General features: G+C 40.2%; 3 non-coding genes across 3 annotated transcripts; all 3 read left to right on the forward strand.

Moving 5' to 3' along the window:
- Positions 1–5,474: 5,474 nt before the first annotated feature.
- Positions 5,475–5,547, forward strand: TRNAV-UAC (transfer RNA valine (anticodon UAC)). Its single transcript has one exon. It is a non-coding gene; the product is annotated as a tRNA-Val (tRNA).
- A 2,709-nt stretch (positions 5,548–8,256) lies between these two features.
- Positions 8,257–8,329, forward strand: TRNAV-CAC (transfer RNA valine (anticodon CAC)). The gene has a single exon. It is a non-coding gene; the product is annotated as a tRNA-Val (tRNA).
- A 3,451-nt stretch (positions 8,330–11,780) lies between these two features.
- Positions 11,781–11,853, forward strand: TRNAV-CAC (transfer RNA valine (anticodon CAC)). Its single transcript has one exon. It is a non-coding gene; the product is annotated as a tRNA-Val (tRNA).
- The last annotated feature ends 513 nt before the right edge of the window (positions 11,854–12,366 follow it).

The raw sequence follows: 12,366 nt of genomic DNA on the forward strand, positions 1-12,366 counted from the left end.
TTAACAACGATAATATTAAGGGTATTAAAATACAGTGTCCTACACGTGTACTATGGCCATTGGTTTTGCTTACCATTTTTTTCTTTGTTACAAAGAAAGGCTCTTTTGGGGAAAAGGTTTATTGAAAACACTGTGATATAAAAACAACTACTGTATTATTAAAAACAAATGGCATGAAATAAAAGGTACTTTTCTCTCCACTCACACAACCACCCCTAAAGTTTAACACCTTATCAGCTAGAGGATTGCAGTGGCCTCCACCTTCCCTCCCTGTAGCTTTATATTGGCTTTTCTCTACCCCTCTGTTGTACTTCTTCCTTCTCTCTACCTCTTGGAATTTCAGGTCTCAGTTCAGGTAATCCTTCCCTAGTCCTCCAAACTGGGCAAGTTTGTGTAATATCACATGATTTATGTGATTTCCCTTCCAATGAGATTGTCTCATTTTTGTCTTTATACTCTCAATCCTTAGCACAATACCTACAACATAGAAGGCACTTAATAAATATTTCTGCATTAATAAATGATTGAACTCTTTTGACTAGTTTTTTTTTTTGGGGGGGGTCTGGTCTTTTTCTTTGTGATACATTCTTCACAGGGTTGTGCAGCTATAGCAACAGAAATGTAAACTGAACACGAAACACAGCAGTCCTAGTTATCTTTTCTTAAGATATGTAAAAATAAAATAAATAAAATATATCTTAAGAAAAGATAAATTTTTATTTATTTTATTTTTACATAACTGCCATCTACACCCACCCCCATCTCCAAAAGAGCCAAGCATCCCTTTTAAGGAATTTTTTTAAAATAATCAAAACTGATCAACAAATTGAAACAAGTGAACAGCCCATAAAATGTTTCACATCTTTGGGACCTCTTACTACCTGTGCTGGGGAGGGATCAGGGGATGCGTTTATTCACAGCTCATCTTTAGGGCCAGCTTGTTCTTTGTGATTCTGCAGCATTCATTTTCTATTGATTGTGATTGTTGTTCCTTCCATTCATGTTTCCGTAATTATTGTGAATATTTTCTTCATGCTCTTAACTTTATATCAGCCCAATTAAGTCTTTGTATGTTTATACCACAGTAAAACTCCATTATGTTAAATAATGTTCCATTATTTTTATTCTAGTTTTTTGCTACCACAAAAAGTGGGATGTGTGCATGTAATATGATGCTATACTATGCTATGCTACGATAATATAAAAATACTCTGGTATTAAACTAAGCTTTTTTATTTAACATTGACTTTTGTGAGGTATATGCCCAGGGGTAAAATATCTGAATCAAAGGTTATGGACATCTTAGCCACTTTATTTGCATAACTCTAAGTTGCTTTCAAGAATGGCTATACTCATTTTTACCTCCATCAACAAAGCATTGTTGTCTTGTCTTTATATAACCACTCCAAAAATGATTATTCCCATCTTTTGCATCTTTGCCAATTTATTAGGTATGAGGGAAATCGTCAAAATTGTGATTTTGTGAGCAGAACTAGGAGATCATTATACACTTTAACAACAATACTGTATGAGGATCTATTCTGATGGAAGTGGATATCTTCGACAAAGAGAAGCTCTAATCCAGTTCCAACTGATCAATGATGGACAGAATCAGCTACACCCAGAAAAGGAACACTGGGAAATGAGTGTGAACTGTTTGCATTATTGTTTTTCTTCCCAGGTTATTTTTACCTTCTGAATCCAATTCTTTTGTACAACAAGAGAACTGTACTGATCTGCACACATATATTGTATCTAGGATATATTATAACATGTTTAACATGTATAAGACTGCCAGTCATCTAGGGGAGAGGGTGGAGGGAGGGAAAGGAAATGTCAGAAGAGAAGTGAGTGCAAGGGATACCCAGGCAAAGATTCTGTCAATAAAAAGTTATAATTTTTTTTTAAAAAAAGATTGTGGTTTTGAACATTCTTTCATACAGTGATCAATCATATGCAGTTCCTCATTTGACCACATAGTAGGCACTTAATAAATGTTTTCTAGTTGATAAACAAGGACTCAAAGTAATGTCCAAATAACCAGTAATATCTGTCCACTGACAACAACCAACAATGGAATGGCCTGCACGAATATGCACGTCCTCTTAAGGAGCTAAAGCAGGGTGCAACATGGTACTGGATTTCATGGTGTAGTGACTATCACATCTGCTTTACCCCCAGTAGGTCCTGGGTTTGATTCCCAGTGGGACCACTGGTCTAAATTTTCTCTGTCTAAACTGTAACGACCTTATCAAATCCTTACAAAGGTTTTCTACAGAGATTTTTCCTCAGCTAATCAATCCTCTGCTTTTGCTAGATGCTTTCATTTAGTTCCTGTAAAACTTGTTCAATTTCAAGTAATCAAAATCATCTATTTTATTGAAAAATGATATGAACAGGCAATTTTCAATAGAAATTAAGACTTTCTAGTCATAGGAAAAAATGTTCTAAATTACTATTGTTTAGAGAAATGCAAGTTAAGGCCACTCTGAGTTACCACTATAAATGTCACAGACTGGCTAAGATTACAGAAAAAGTTCATAACAAAAGTAGCAGGAGATGTGGGAAAACTGGAGCATTAATTCATTGTTGGTGAAGTTGTGAAATGATCCAACCATTCTAAAGAGCTACTTGGAACAATGCCAAAAGACTATCAAACTGTGAAGACCTTTGATCAAAAATGTTTCTATTGGGTCATTATGCTAAGGAAATCATAGAAGAGTAAAAAGGATACCCATGAAAAAATGTGTGTAGCAGCCCTTTTTGTAGTGGCACAGAATGGGAAAATGAGTAGATGCTCAACAACTAGGCAATGGCCAAATAAGGTGTGGGATATGAAAGTAATGGAATATTATGGTCCACAAAACATTGTGAATAAGCTGATTTAAGAAAGGCCTGGAAGGATTGACTTGAATTTCTGTAGAGTAGCAGAGCAGATCAGAGGGTCAGACTCCAGGTCAAGCCCATAAGGCAACATGTGGGAGACCAGTCTGTTTCCTGGAAAGAGTAAGGAGCACTAACTCTGCTGTGAGCCAAAAACCAAATACTTTGTTTGAAGGCCCATGTTCTCAAAGCTAAGGCTCAGAGCTACTCAGGAAGTTGAGGACAGGTACCCCTTTACCCCAAAAGCAGGGCTGGGCCATAAAAGTAAAAAGAAGATGAAATACCAAAAGAAAGAGGAAGAAAATGAGCAAAAAAACAAAAAAGAACCTTGACCATAGAAAGCTACTATGGTGACAGGGAAGAACAAAACATCAACTCAGACCAGGATAAACTGCCCATAAAGGAAATCTCAGAGAATTAGATGAATTTTACTGTAAAGAGGCTTCTTCTAAGTGCACCAAAAAGACCGTAAAAAGGCAATTAACACAAGTTGAAAAAATGGGAAAAGACCTGAGAAGTACGCAAGAGAGAGTCAAGAGCTTCAAACAAAAGGGCTATTGCTGAAAAAAATAATACAACCAGCCAAATGCAAAGAAATCCAAAGAAGAAATCAATCCTTTAAAAAAATTGCCCAAATCTAAACAAGAAAGCAACACCTTGAACAACAGCAGAATTAATCACATGGTAAAGGAGACAGAAAAGCTAACTGAACAAAATGACACATTAAAAACTAGAAATGGTGAAGGGAAGCTAATGACTATGAGACATTAAGAATCAGTCAAACCAACCAGAAAGAATGAAAAAACATGGAAGAGAATGAGAAATACCTCACTGGAGAAACCGCCAACCTAGAAAACGGATCCAGGAGACACAATTTCAAATTATTTGTCTACCTGAAGGTCCTGAAAAAAAAATACCTGGAATGGCATTGCTGCAGAGAACGTCAAGGACAACTGCCCAGATATACTGAAGCGAGATGGTAAAATAGTCCCTGAAAGAATCCATCATCACCTCCACAAAGGAAAATAGAAAGCTGTTATTAAAAACATTTAAAAAGTAATACATTTCAGTCTTATTTTAATGTGACATTCATTGGTCTTAAAGCAATACTGTGGTATGTATAAAATCACCACAAACAGTTACGCACCCTTTCACTAAAAGAACAGAAAAGTTTAAATAAAAAAATCATCTATTCTGTTTTTTTGTACTCATCCCAATCCCCGCCTTGCTTAAGAATTTATCTCCTGTGCAATCCAAGACTGTGAAAGTACATGATTTGGTTCTGTTCTAATTTTTATGGTATAATCTTTAATACTCAGGTCATGCATCCATTAGGAATTAATTGCAGAACATCTTATACCATATTAGCCTAAACCTAATTTTGACCCCACTGCTTTTTCCGTTTTCCCAGCAATTTCTATCAAATGGAAAGTTGTTTCCAAAGTATTGTAAGTTGACTGATTTATCAAACACTAGGTTACTGACTTTCACTATTTCTAATTCTTCCTTATTTAGTTTATTTTAATAACTTGTTTTTCTATTTTTTAACCTGTATCAAATGGTTTGGATGACTGCTGCCTCATCATGTAGTTTGAAAACTAGAAGTACTTGCCCACATTATTCCTCCCCTTGTTTGGTTATTTTCTTTGCTATCTTTTGTTCTCGCAAATGAATTTTCATCTTAATGGATCAAGTTCTGGAAAGTATTACTTTTGTAGTTTGATTGGGAGAGCATTAAAATGATAAATCCATTTTGGTTCTGTTGGCCTGTCCTCCAGATAGTGACACTGTTCTCTATTTTTTCAGAGAATTTGGTCAATGTATCTCTACAAGGATTGTGTATGCTTTATTAGACTGAGGAGGCAACCCCTGGGGGCAGGGGATAGCCTGGAGTCAGGAGCACTCCTCTTCCTGAGAGCAGATCCAGGCCAGACCCTTACTAGCTGATTGTCACTGGTCATGTGATCTGACCCTATGTGCCTCAGCTTCCTCATCTATCAAAGGAGCTGGAGAAGGACGTGACAAGCACTCCAGTATGTCCCCCATGAAAACCGCAGATGGGGCCAAAAAAGCCTCATGGACATGACTGATTCAGTACCCCAAATGAGTAACAACTCTGAAAGTGATCCTGCCTTATTCCAAGCTGTGAGCAGCCTGGAAGATTCTGCCTGCTCTGCCCTGACCTCTGACCTCCCTGTCCTCCTTTAAGCCCCAACCAAGACCCCACCTTGCACAGGAAGCATTCCCTCAGCCCCTTAATTCCAGTGTGTTCCCTCTGTTAATTATTTGTGACTCAATGGGCAGACAGACTGCTTTGTATATATCTGTTTGCCTGTTGTCTTGCCTGTTAGATTACGAGCTCCCTGGGATCAGGGACTATCTTTTTCCTCTTTGTGTATCCTCAGCCTTTCGGCAGTACCTAGTACATAGTACACAGGTGCTTAATAAATGTTTCCTGCTTGATTAACAAGCTCTCAAAGTCATGCCCGAAGCACAGCTTTGGAACGTCCACTGACAATAACGGTATGGAACGTCCGGCAAGGAGGCGCAGATCCTATTAAAGAGTCAAAGCCAAGCAAGGATTTCACCTGGGTTCCATGGTGTAGTGGTTATCACAGCTGCTTTACACGCAGTAGGTCCTGGGTTCGATCCCCGGTGGGACCAAGGTTCACATTTTTTCCCTGTTACTTGTCTGACTACACTGGATTGCAAACACTTATAAACATTTTCTACAAAGACTATTTTTTTCCTCGGATAACCAGTCCCCTGCTTTTACTACATTCATTTGTTTGGTTTCTATAAAAGTCCTTCAATTTAATGTAATCAAAAGCAACTATTTTATTGTCAAATGAGATGAACGATTTTCAGAAGACATTAAGACCATTTCTCTTCATAGGAAAAAATGCTCTACATCACTACTAATTAGAGAAATGCAGATTAAGAACGCCCTAAGGTACCACTCCACACCTCACAGATTGGCTGAGAAGACAGGGAACGTTCATGATAAATGTGGCAGGGGATACGGGAAAACTGGGACATAATGCGTTCTTGGTGGAGGTGTGAAATGATCCAACCATTCTGGAGGGCAATGTGCCAACCATTGTAGAGAGAATTATGGTGAAGTGCTATCAAATTGTGCAGGCCCTTTGATCCAGCCGTGCTCCTGCTGGGTCTGTGACCCCAAGAGATCATACAACACGGAAAAGCACACACACGTGCACAAAGGTTTGTAGCAGCCCTTTTTGTAGTGGCAAAGAGTGGCAAAATGTGTACATGCCATCAACTAAGATATGGCGGAATAAATTGTGAGATATGAAAGTAAGGCAATATTGGGGTCCATAAAACATTGTAAAGAAGCTGATAATAGAATACCCTAGAAAGATATACACAAACTGATGCTCAGGAGCAGAGCAGACCAGTGATGCAGGCTCCAGTTCTAGGCCTGAAGGCAAATTCTGGGAGACCGGTCTGTTTCCTGAAAAGAGCATGGAGCATTAGCCCATGCTGTGAGCAAAACACTAATGGCAAACACACACCTGTCCTTAAGGCTGAGGCTCAGAACCTCATAGGAAGATTAAGATAAAGAGCCCTTTATTCCAAGAGCAGAGCTGGATCATAAAATTTAAAAAAGAAGAAATGGGAAAAAGAAAGGGAAAGAAATTGAACAAGAAGCAGAAAAGAACCTTTACTGATTGAAAGCTGCTATGGTGACAGGGAAAATCAAAGCCACCAACTCAGATGAGGGGAAAATGCTCACAGAGGAAACTCAGAGATTAAAAGGAATTAGTCTTAAGGTCAAAGAAGCCCTTGGAAGTACTAATAAGAGATTGTGAAAAGGTAAATAAGAGAGGCAGAAGAGAAAATGAGAAAAAGAAATGAAGTGTGCAGGACATAGTCAACACCTTGCAATAGGAACGTAATTACAAATCACCAAATGCAAAAACATATCAAACCCTTAAAAAAAACACAATAGGCCAAATGTATTTAAATATTCAATGAAGAAAACCACATTTTGAAAAGTAGAATTAAAGAAATGGTAAAGGAGAAACCAAAGTTAACTGAAGAAAATCACACTTTAAAAACTAGAATTGGGCAAATTGAAGCTATCGCCTTTATGAGAATTCAAGGATCAGTCAAACAAATTACAAAGGATGAATCAAATTGAAGAAAATGAAAAATACCTCATTGGAAAAACAATCAATCCAGAAAATAGATCCCAGAGAGATGATTTAAAAATTATAAATCTACCTAAAAACTGCCCTGATATTCTGGAACCAGACAGAGAAATGGTCCGCAAAAGAATCCATCATTTAATTTCAGAAAAGGAAAATAAAAAAGATATTCTTGAAAGAAAAGAAAATACATTTTAGTTTATTTTAATGACACATACTCATTACACTCTTAAAGCAAAACTGTGGTATGTATAAAATTTAGCCCAAACAGTTAAGTATCTTTTCAATAAACAAACAGAAATCATAAAAACAATCTATTTTTATTTTGTAACCACCTCAATCCCTTGTTTGCTGTTTTTTTTTTGTTTGTTTTCCAACTGTTGGGGGCCAAGAGGTCTAGGACACAGAGGTCAGAAATATGTGCTGAATTAAGAACAGGAAAGTATTTTCTGCAGTTCCCCTGATAACTATGAGATACAGGGGCTGCTGAGGTTGCTGATTCAAAGAGGTCAGAGTGACCCAAAATATGCATTGTTAGAGCATTCCTCTTCCTGAGAGCAGATCCAGCTCAGATACATACTAAGGGACTGACCCTGGTCATGTGACCTGACCCTGAATGCCTCAGGATACAACGATCAAATGGGCTAGAGATGAACATGATAAACACTCCAGTATCTCTCTCAAGGAATCCCACCGAAATGACTGACCAGCCCCCAAAATTAGTGACAGTTCCGAAAGGGATTCTTCCTTATTCATAGCCTGTCAGGTGCCTGCAAGGCTCTCCCTGCACGACTCTGACCTCTAACTTCCCTGGCCCCCTTTAAGGTCATACAAAAATCCAACCTCCAAGAGGAAGCCTTCCGAATATCTTTTCAATTCCGGTGTTTTCCCTGTGTTATTTCAGACTCAAATGGCAGACTATTTGTACATAATGGTTTCCATATTGTCTTCCTTGTTGGAGTGTGAGAGTGTGAGCTCCTTCTGATGGGGGACTGTGCTTTTCCTCTTTGTGTATCCCCAGGCTCAGCCAGAGAGCCCAGCATGGAGTAGGCGCCAAATAACTGTTTCCTGCTTCTTTAACAAACACTCCACGTCCCTCTGGAACGCCCAAGTATAACGGCCACGGACAAGGAATATGTAATGGCTGGCCTGAATCTGCATAAGTTCCATAAGACCGAATGGATGCCCCCCCGCCAGACCAGGTTCCATAGTGTAGTGGTTATCACGTCTGTTTCACGCACAGTAGGTCCTGGGTTCGATTCCCAGTGGGGCCAAGGGTCATACATTTTTCGCCCATTACTCTAAATTGCAACGTGGCTATGGAATCTCTCTAAACTTTTTCTCCAAAGATTGGTTTTCCTCAACTAACCACACCCCATCTTTTCCTACCTGCATTCCTTTTGTTTGTGTCAAAGTTGTTCCATGTCATAGAATCAAAATCATCTCATTAATTATCCAAGGATACCAAGAGAGACTTTTCAGGAGAAATTAAATCCATTTCTAGTCATATGCAAAACATGTTGCACATCACTACTGACCAGAGAATGAAAGATTAAGGCAACTCTGAGGTACCACAGCACATCTCTCAGATTAGCTCGGATGACAGAAAAAAACTTTATGATGAATGTTGGAGCGGATGTGGAAAACCTGCGACATTAGTAAATTGCTGGTGGAGTTGGTGTCTAACTCAATCCACCATTCTGGAGAGCAATTGGCCAGTACATCCAAAGTGCTATCAAATCATGCAGACTCTTTAAGCCAGCAGTGCCATTACTGGGTCTGGACCCCAAGGAAATCATGGAGGAGGGAAAAGCACACACAGGTGCCAAAGATATTTGCAGCAGCCCTTTTGGTCATGGCAAAGAATGGGAAAATGAGTAGATGCTCGTCACTTAGACAATGACTGAATAAGTTGTAGGATGTGAAAGTATCGGAATCTTATTGTTCTATAAAAATGAGGCACAAGCTGATTTTACAAAGGCCTGGAAAGATTTACAAGGACTGATCAGCAGCAGCACAGCACACCAGTGGGGCAGGCGCCAGTTTTAGGCCCAAAGGCAAATTCTGGGACAGCAGCCTGATTCCTGCAAAGAGCAAGGAGCACTACCCCCTGCTGGGAGGAAAACACTAAGCACAAAGCCACCTGTGCTTGAGGCTAAGCCAACTTCACAGGAAGCTTAGGACAGGGACCCCTTTCCCCAAGAGCAACAGTGGACCAGAATAGCACAAAAAGAAGAAATGCCCAAAGAAAAGGAGAGAAAAGGAGCAAGAAACGGAAATGTGCCTGGGCCGGGGAAACCTCCTGGGGTGGCAGGGAAGAAACAAACTACTCAGAGAGGGACAACATCCTCAGAAGAACTCTCAGAGAGTGAGCTGTGAAGAGGTCTCCAAACGAAAGAAGCTTCTTGGACGTGCTGTGAAGAGATTGCAAAAAGGCAAATAAGAGAGGTACAAGAAACAATCAGAAAACAAATGAGAGGGATGCAGGAGACCCTCCACGGTTTGGAAAAGGAAGGCAATTCCGGGAGAAAGAAAAACACAATCAGCCAAAGGGACAAACCATGCACTGATCAAATCAATCCCTTAAGAAACACAATAGAGCAAATGTCAAACAATCCCCTGAAGAAAACATCACCCTGAAAAGTAGAAGTAATTAATTAGTAAAGGAGAAACCAAAGCTAACTGCAGAAAATCCCACCTTCAGCACTAGAATAGGGCAAATGGAAGCTAATTCATTTCTCAGGATATCAAGAATCAGTCAAACAAACTACAAAGGATGAACCTAATGGGAGAAAACGAAAAATACCTCATTGGAAAAAAAGCCAACCTAGAGTATAGATACACAAGAGATGATTTAAAAATTATAGGTCTACCTCAAGGCAATGATCAAAAAAAGAGCCTGAATAGCATCCCTGCACAGATCACCAAGGAAAACTCTCCTGATATGCTGGAACCAGATGGAGAAGTAGCAATGGAAGGATGCATCAATCAACATCAGAACGAGAAAATACAAAAAAAAAAAAAAAAAACCACTATTGAAAAAAAAATACATAAATTTTAGCCTTATTTTAATCCTACATCAAAACACCACTGTCTTAAAGCACCACTGTGGGATATATAAAATTATCCCACACCGCTAATCCTCTTTACAAATAAAGGACTTGAAACATTTTTTAAAAACTCTATTTTATTTTGTAATCACTCAATCCCTTGTTTGCTTAAGAATGACTTTCTTGCAGAAGATACAACAGTGACAAGTACATGATTTCCTTCTCTTCTAAATTTTATGGTATAACCTTCAATATTCCGGGCATTTGTTCATGTTTAACAATGACTGAATTTGGAATCTTAGTCGAAGCCTAATTTTTTCCCTGTTGGTTTTCAGATTTGCCTTTGCATCAGACAGGAAAATGTTTTCAAATGGAAGGTTTTTGATTTATCAAGCACTGTGTGACGGAATGGCACGATTTCTAATGCCTGGTCGTTGAGTCTATTTGACTGATCTCTTCTTCTATCACTTCAACCAATATCAAATGTTTTGGATGACTCCTGTTCCATAATGCAGTCTGAAACCTGGAGGTCCTTGCAACCCTTCATTCCTACCTCTTTTCTTTACTTCCTTTGCTATCTCATGTTCTGGAAGCATTCTTTTCATAGACTAATAAATTCCGTAGTCCTCAAACTTTTTAAATAGGGGGCCAGTTCACTGTCCCTCAGACTGTTGGAGGGCCGGACTAGAGGACAAACAAAAAGTCACAGTCTGTGTGCGCCCCTCAGCCCATTTGCCGTAAGCCGGAGGGCCGCAGAAGCATCCTCAGCGGGCCACATCTGGCCGGCGGGCCGTCCTTTGAGAACCCCTAATGGTAGAGCATTAAAATGTGGAATAAATGTTGGTTCTGTTACCATGAACTCCAAACATTTAAAGTGTCCTGTATTTTTTGAGGGAATGTGGCAACTGTGTCTCTACAAGTATTGTGTGTGTATGCTTTACTAGACAGAGGGGGCAACCCCTGGGGGCAGGGGATAGCCTGGAGTCAGAAGCACTCCTCTTCCTGAGAGCAGCTCCAGCTCAGACTCTTACTAGCTGATTGACACTGGTCCTGTGACCTGAGCCTGTGTGCCTCAGCTTCCTCATCTGCCAAGGGGGCTGAAGAAGGACGTGACAAGCACTCCAGTATCTCTGCCGAGAAAGCCCGCATGGGGTCAAAAAGCACCACGCAAATGACTGATTCAGCACCCGAAATGAGTGACAGCTCTGAAAGGAATCCTGCCTTATTCCTAGCCTGTCAGGTGCCTGCAAGGCTCTCCCTCCTCTGCTCTGACCTCTCACCTCCCTGGCCTCCCCAACTAAAACCGCACCTTCCACAGGAAGCCTTCCCTAAGGCCCTTAATTTCAGTGTATTCCCTCTGTTGATTATGTCCCCCTCAACTGGCACACAGACTGCTTTGTACATAACGGTTTCCGTATTGTCTCCCACGTTAGAGTGTGAGAGTGTGAGCTCCCTCTGATGGGGGACTGTGCTTTTCCTCTTTGTGTATCCCCAGGCTCAGCCAGAGAGCCCAGCATGGAGTAGGCGCCAAATAACTGTTTCCTGCTTCTTTAACAAACACTCCACGTCCCTCTGGAACGCCCAAGTATAACGGCCACGGACAAGGAATATGTAATGGCTGGCCTGAATCTGCATAAGTTCCATAAGACCGAATGGATGCCCCCCCGCCAGACCAGGTTCCATAGTGTAGTGGTTATCACGTCTGTTTCACGCACAGTAGGTCCTGGGTTCGATTCCCAGTGGGGCCAAGGGTCATACATTTTTCGCCCATTACTCTAAATTGCAACGTGGCTATGGAATCTCTCTAAACTTTTTCTCCAAAGATTGGTTTTCCTCAACTAACCACACCCCGTCTTTTCCTACCTGCATTCCTTTTGTTTGTGTCAAAGTTGTTCCATGTCATAGAATCAAAATCATCTCATTAATTATCCAAGGATACCAAGAGAGACTTTTCAGGAGAAATTAAATCCATTTCTAGTCATATGCAAAACATGTTGCACATCACTACTGACCAGAGAACGAAAGATTAAGGCAACTCTGAGGTACCACAGCACATCTCTCAGATTAGCTCGGATGACAGAAAAAAACTTTATGATGAATGTTGGAGCGGATGTGGGAAACCTGCGACATTAGTAAATTGCTGGTGGAGTTGGTGTCTAACTCAATCCACCATTCTGGAGAGCAATTGGCCAGTACATCCAAAGTGCTATCAAATCATGCAGACTCTTTAAGCCAGCAGTGCCATTACTGGGTCTGGACCC

Source organism: Sminthopsis crassicaudata, chromosome X (assembly GCF_048593235.1).
Source record: "Sminthopsis crassicaudata isolate SCR6 chromosome X, ASM4859323v1, whole genome shotgun sequence".
NCBI lineage: Eukaryota > Metazoa > Chordata > Mammalia > Dasyuromorphia > Dasyuridae > Sminthopsis > Sminthopsis crassicaudata.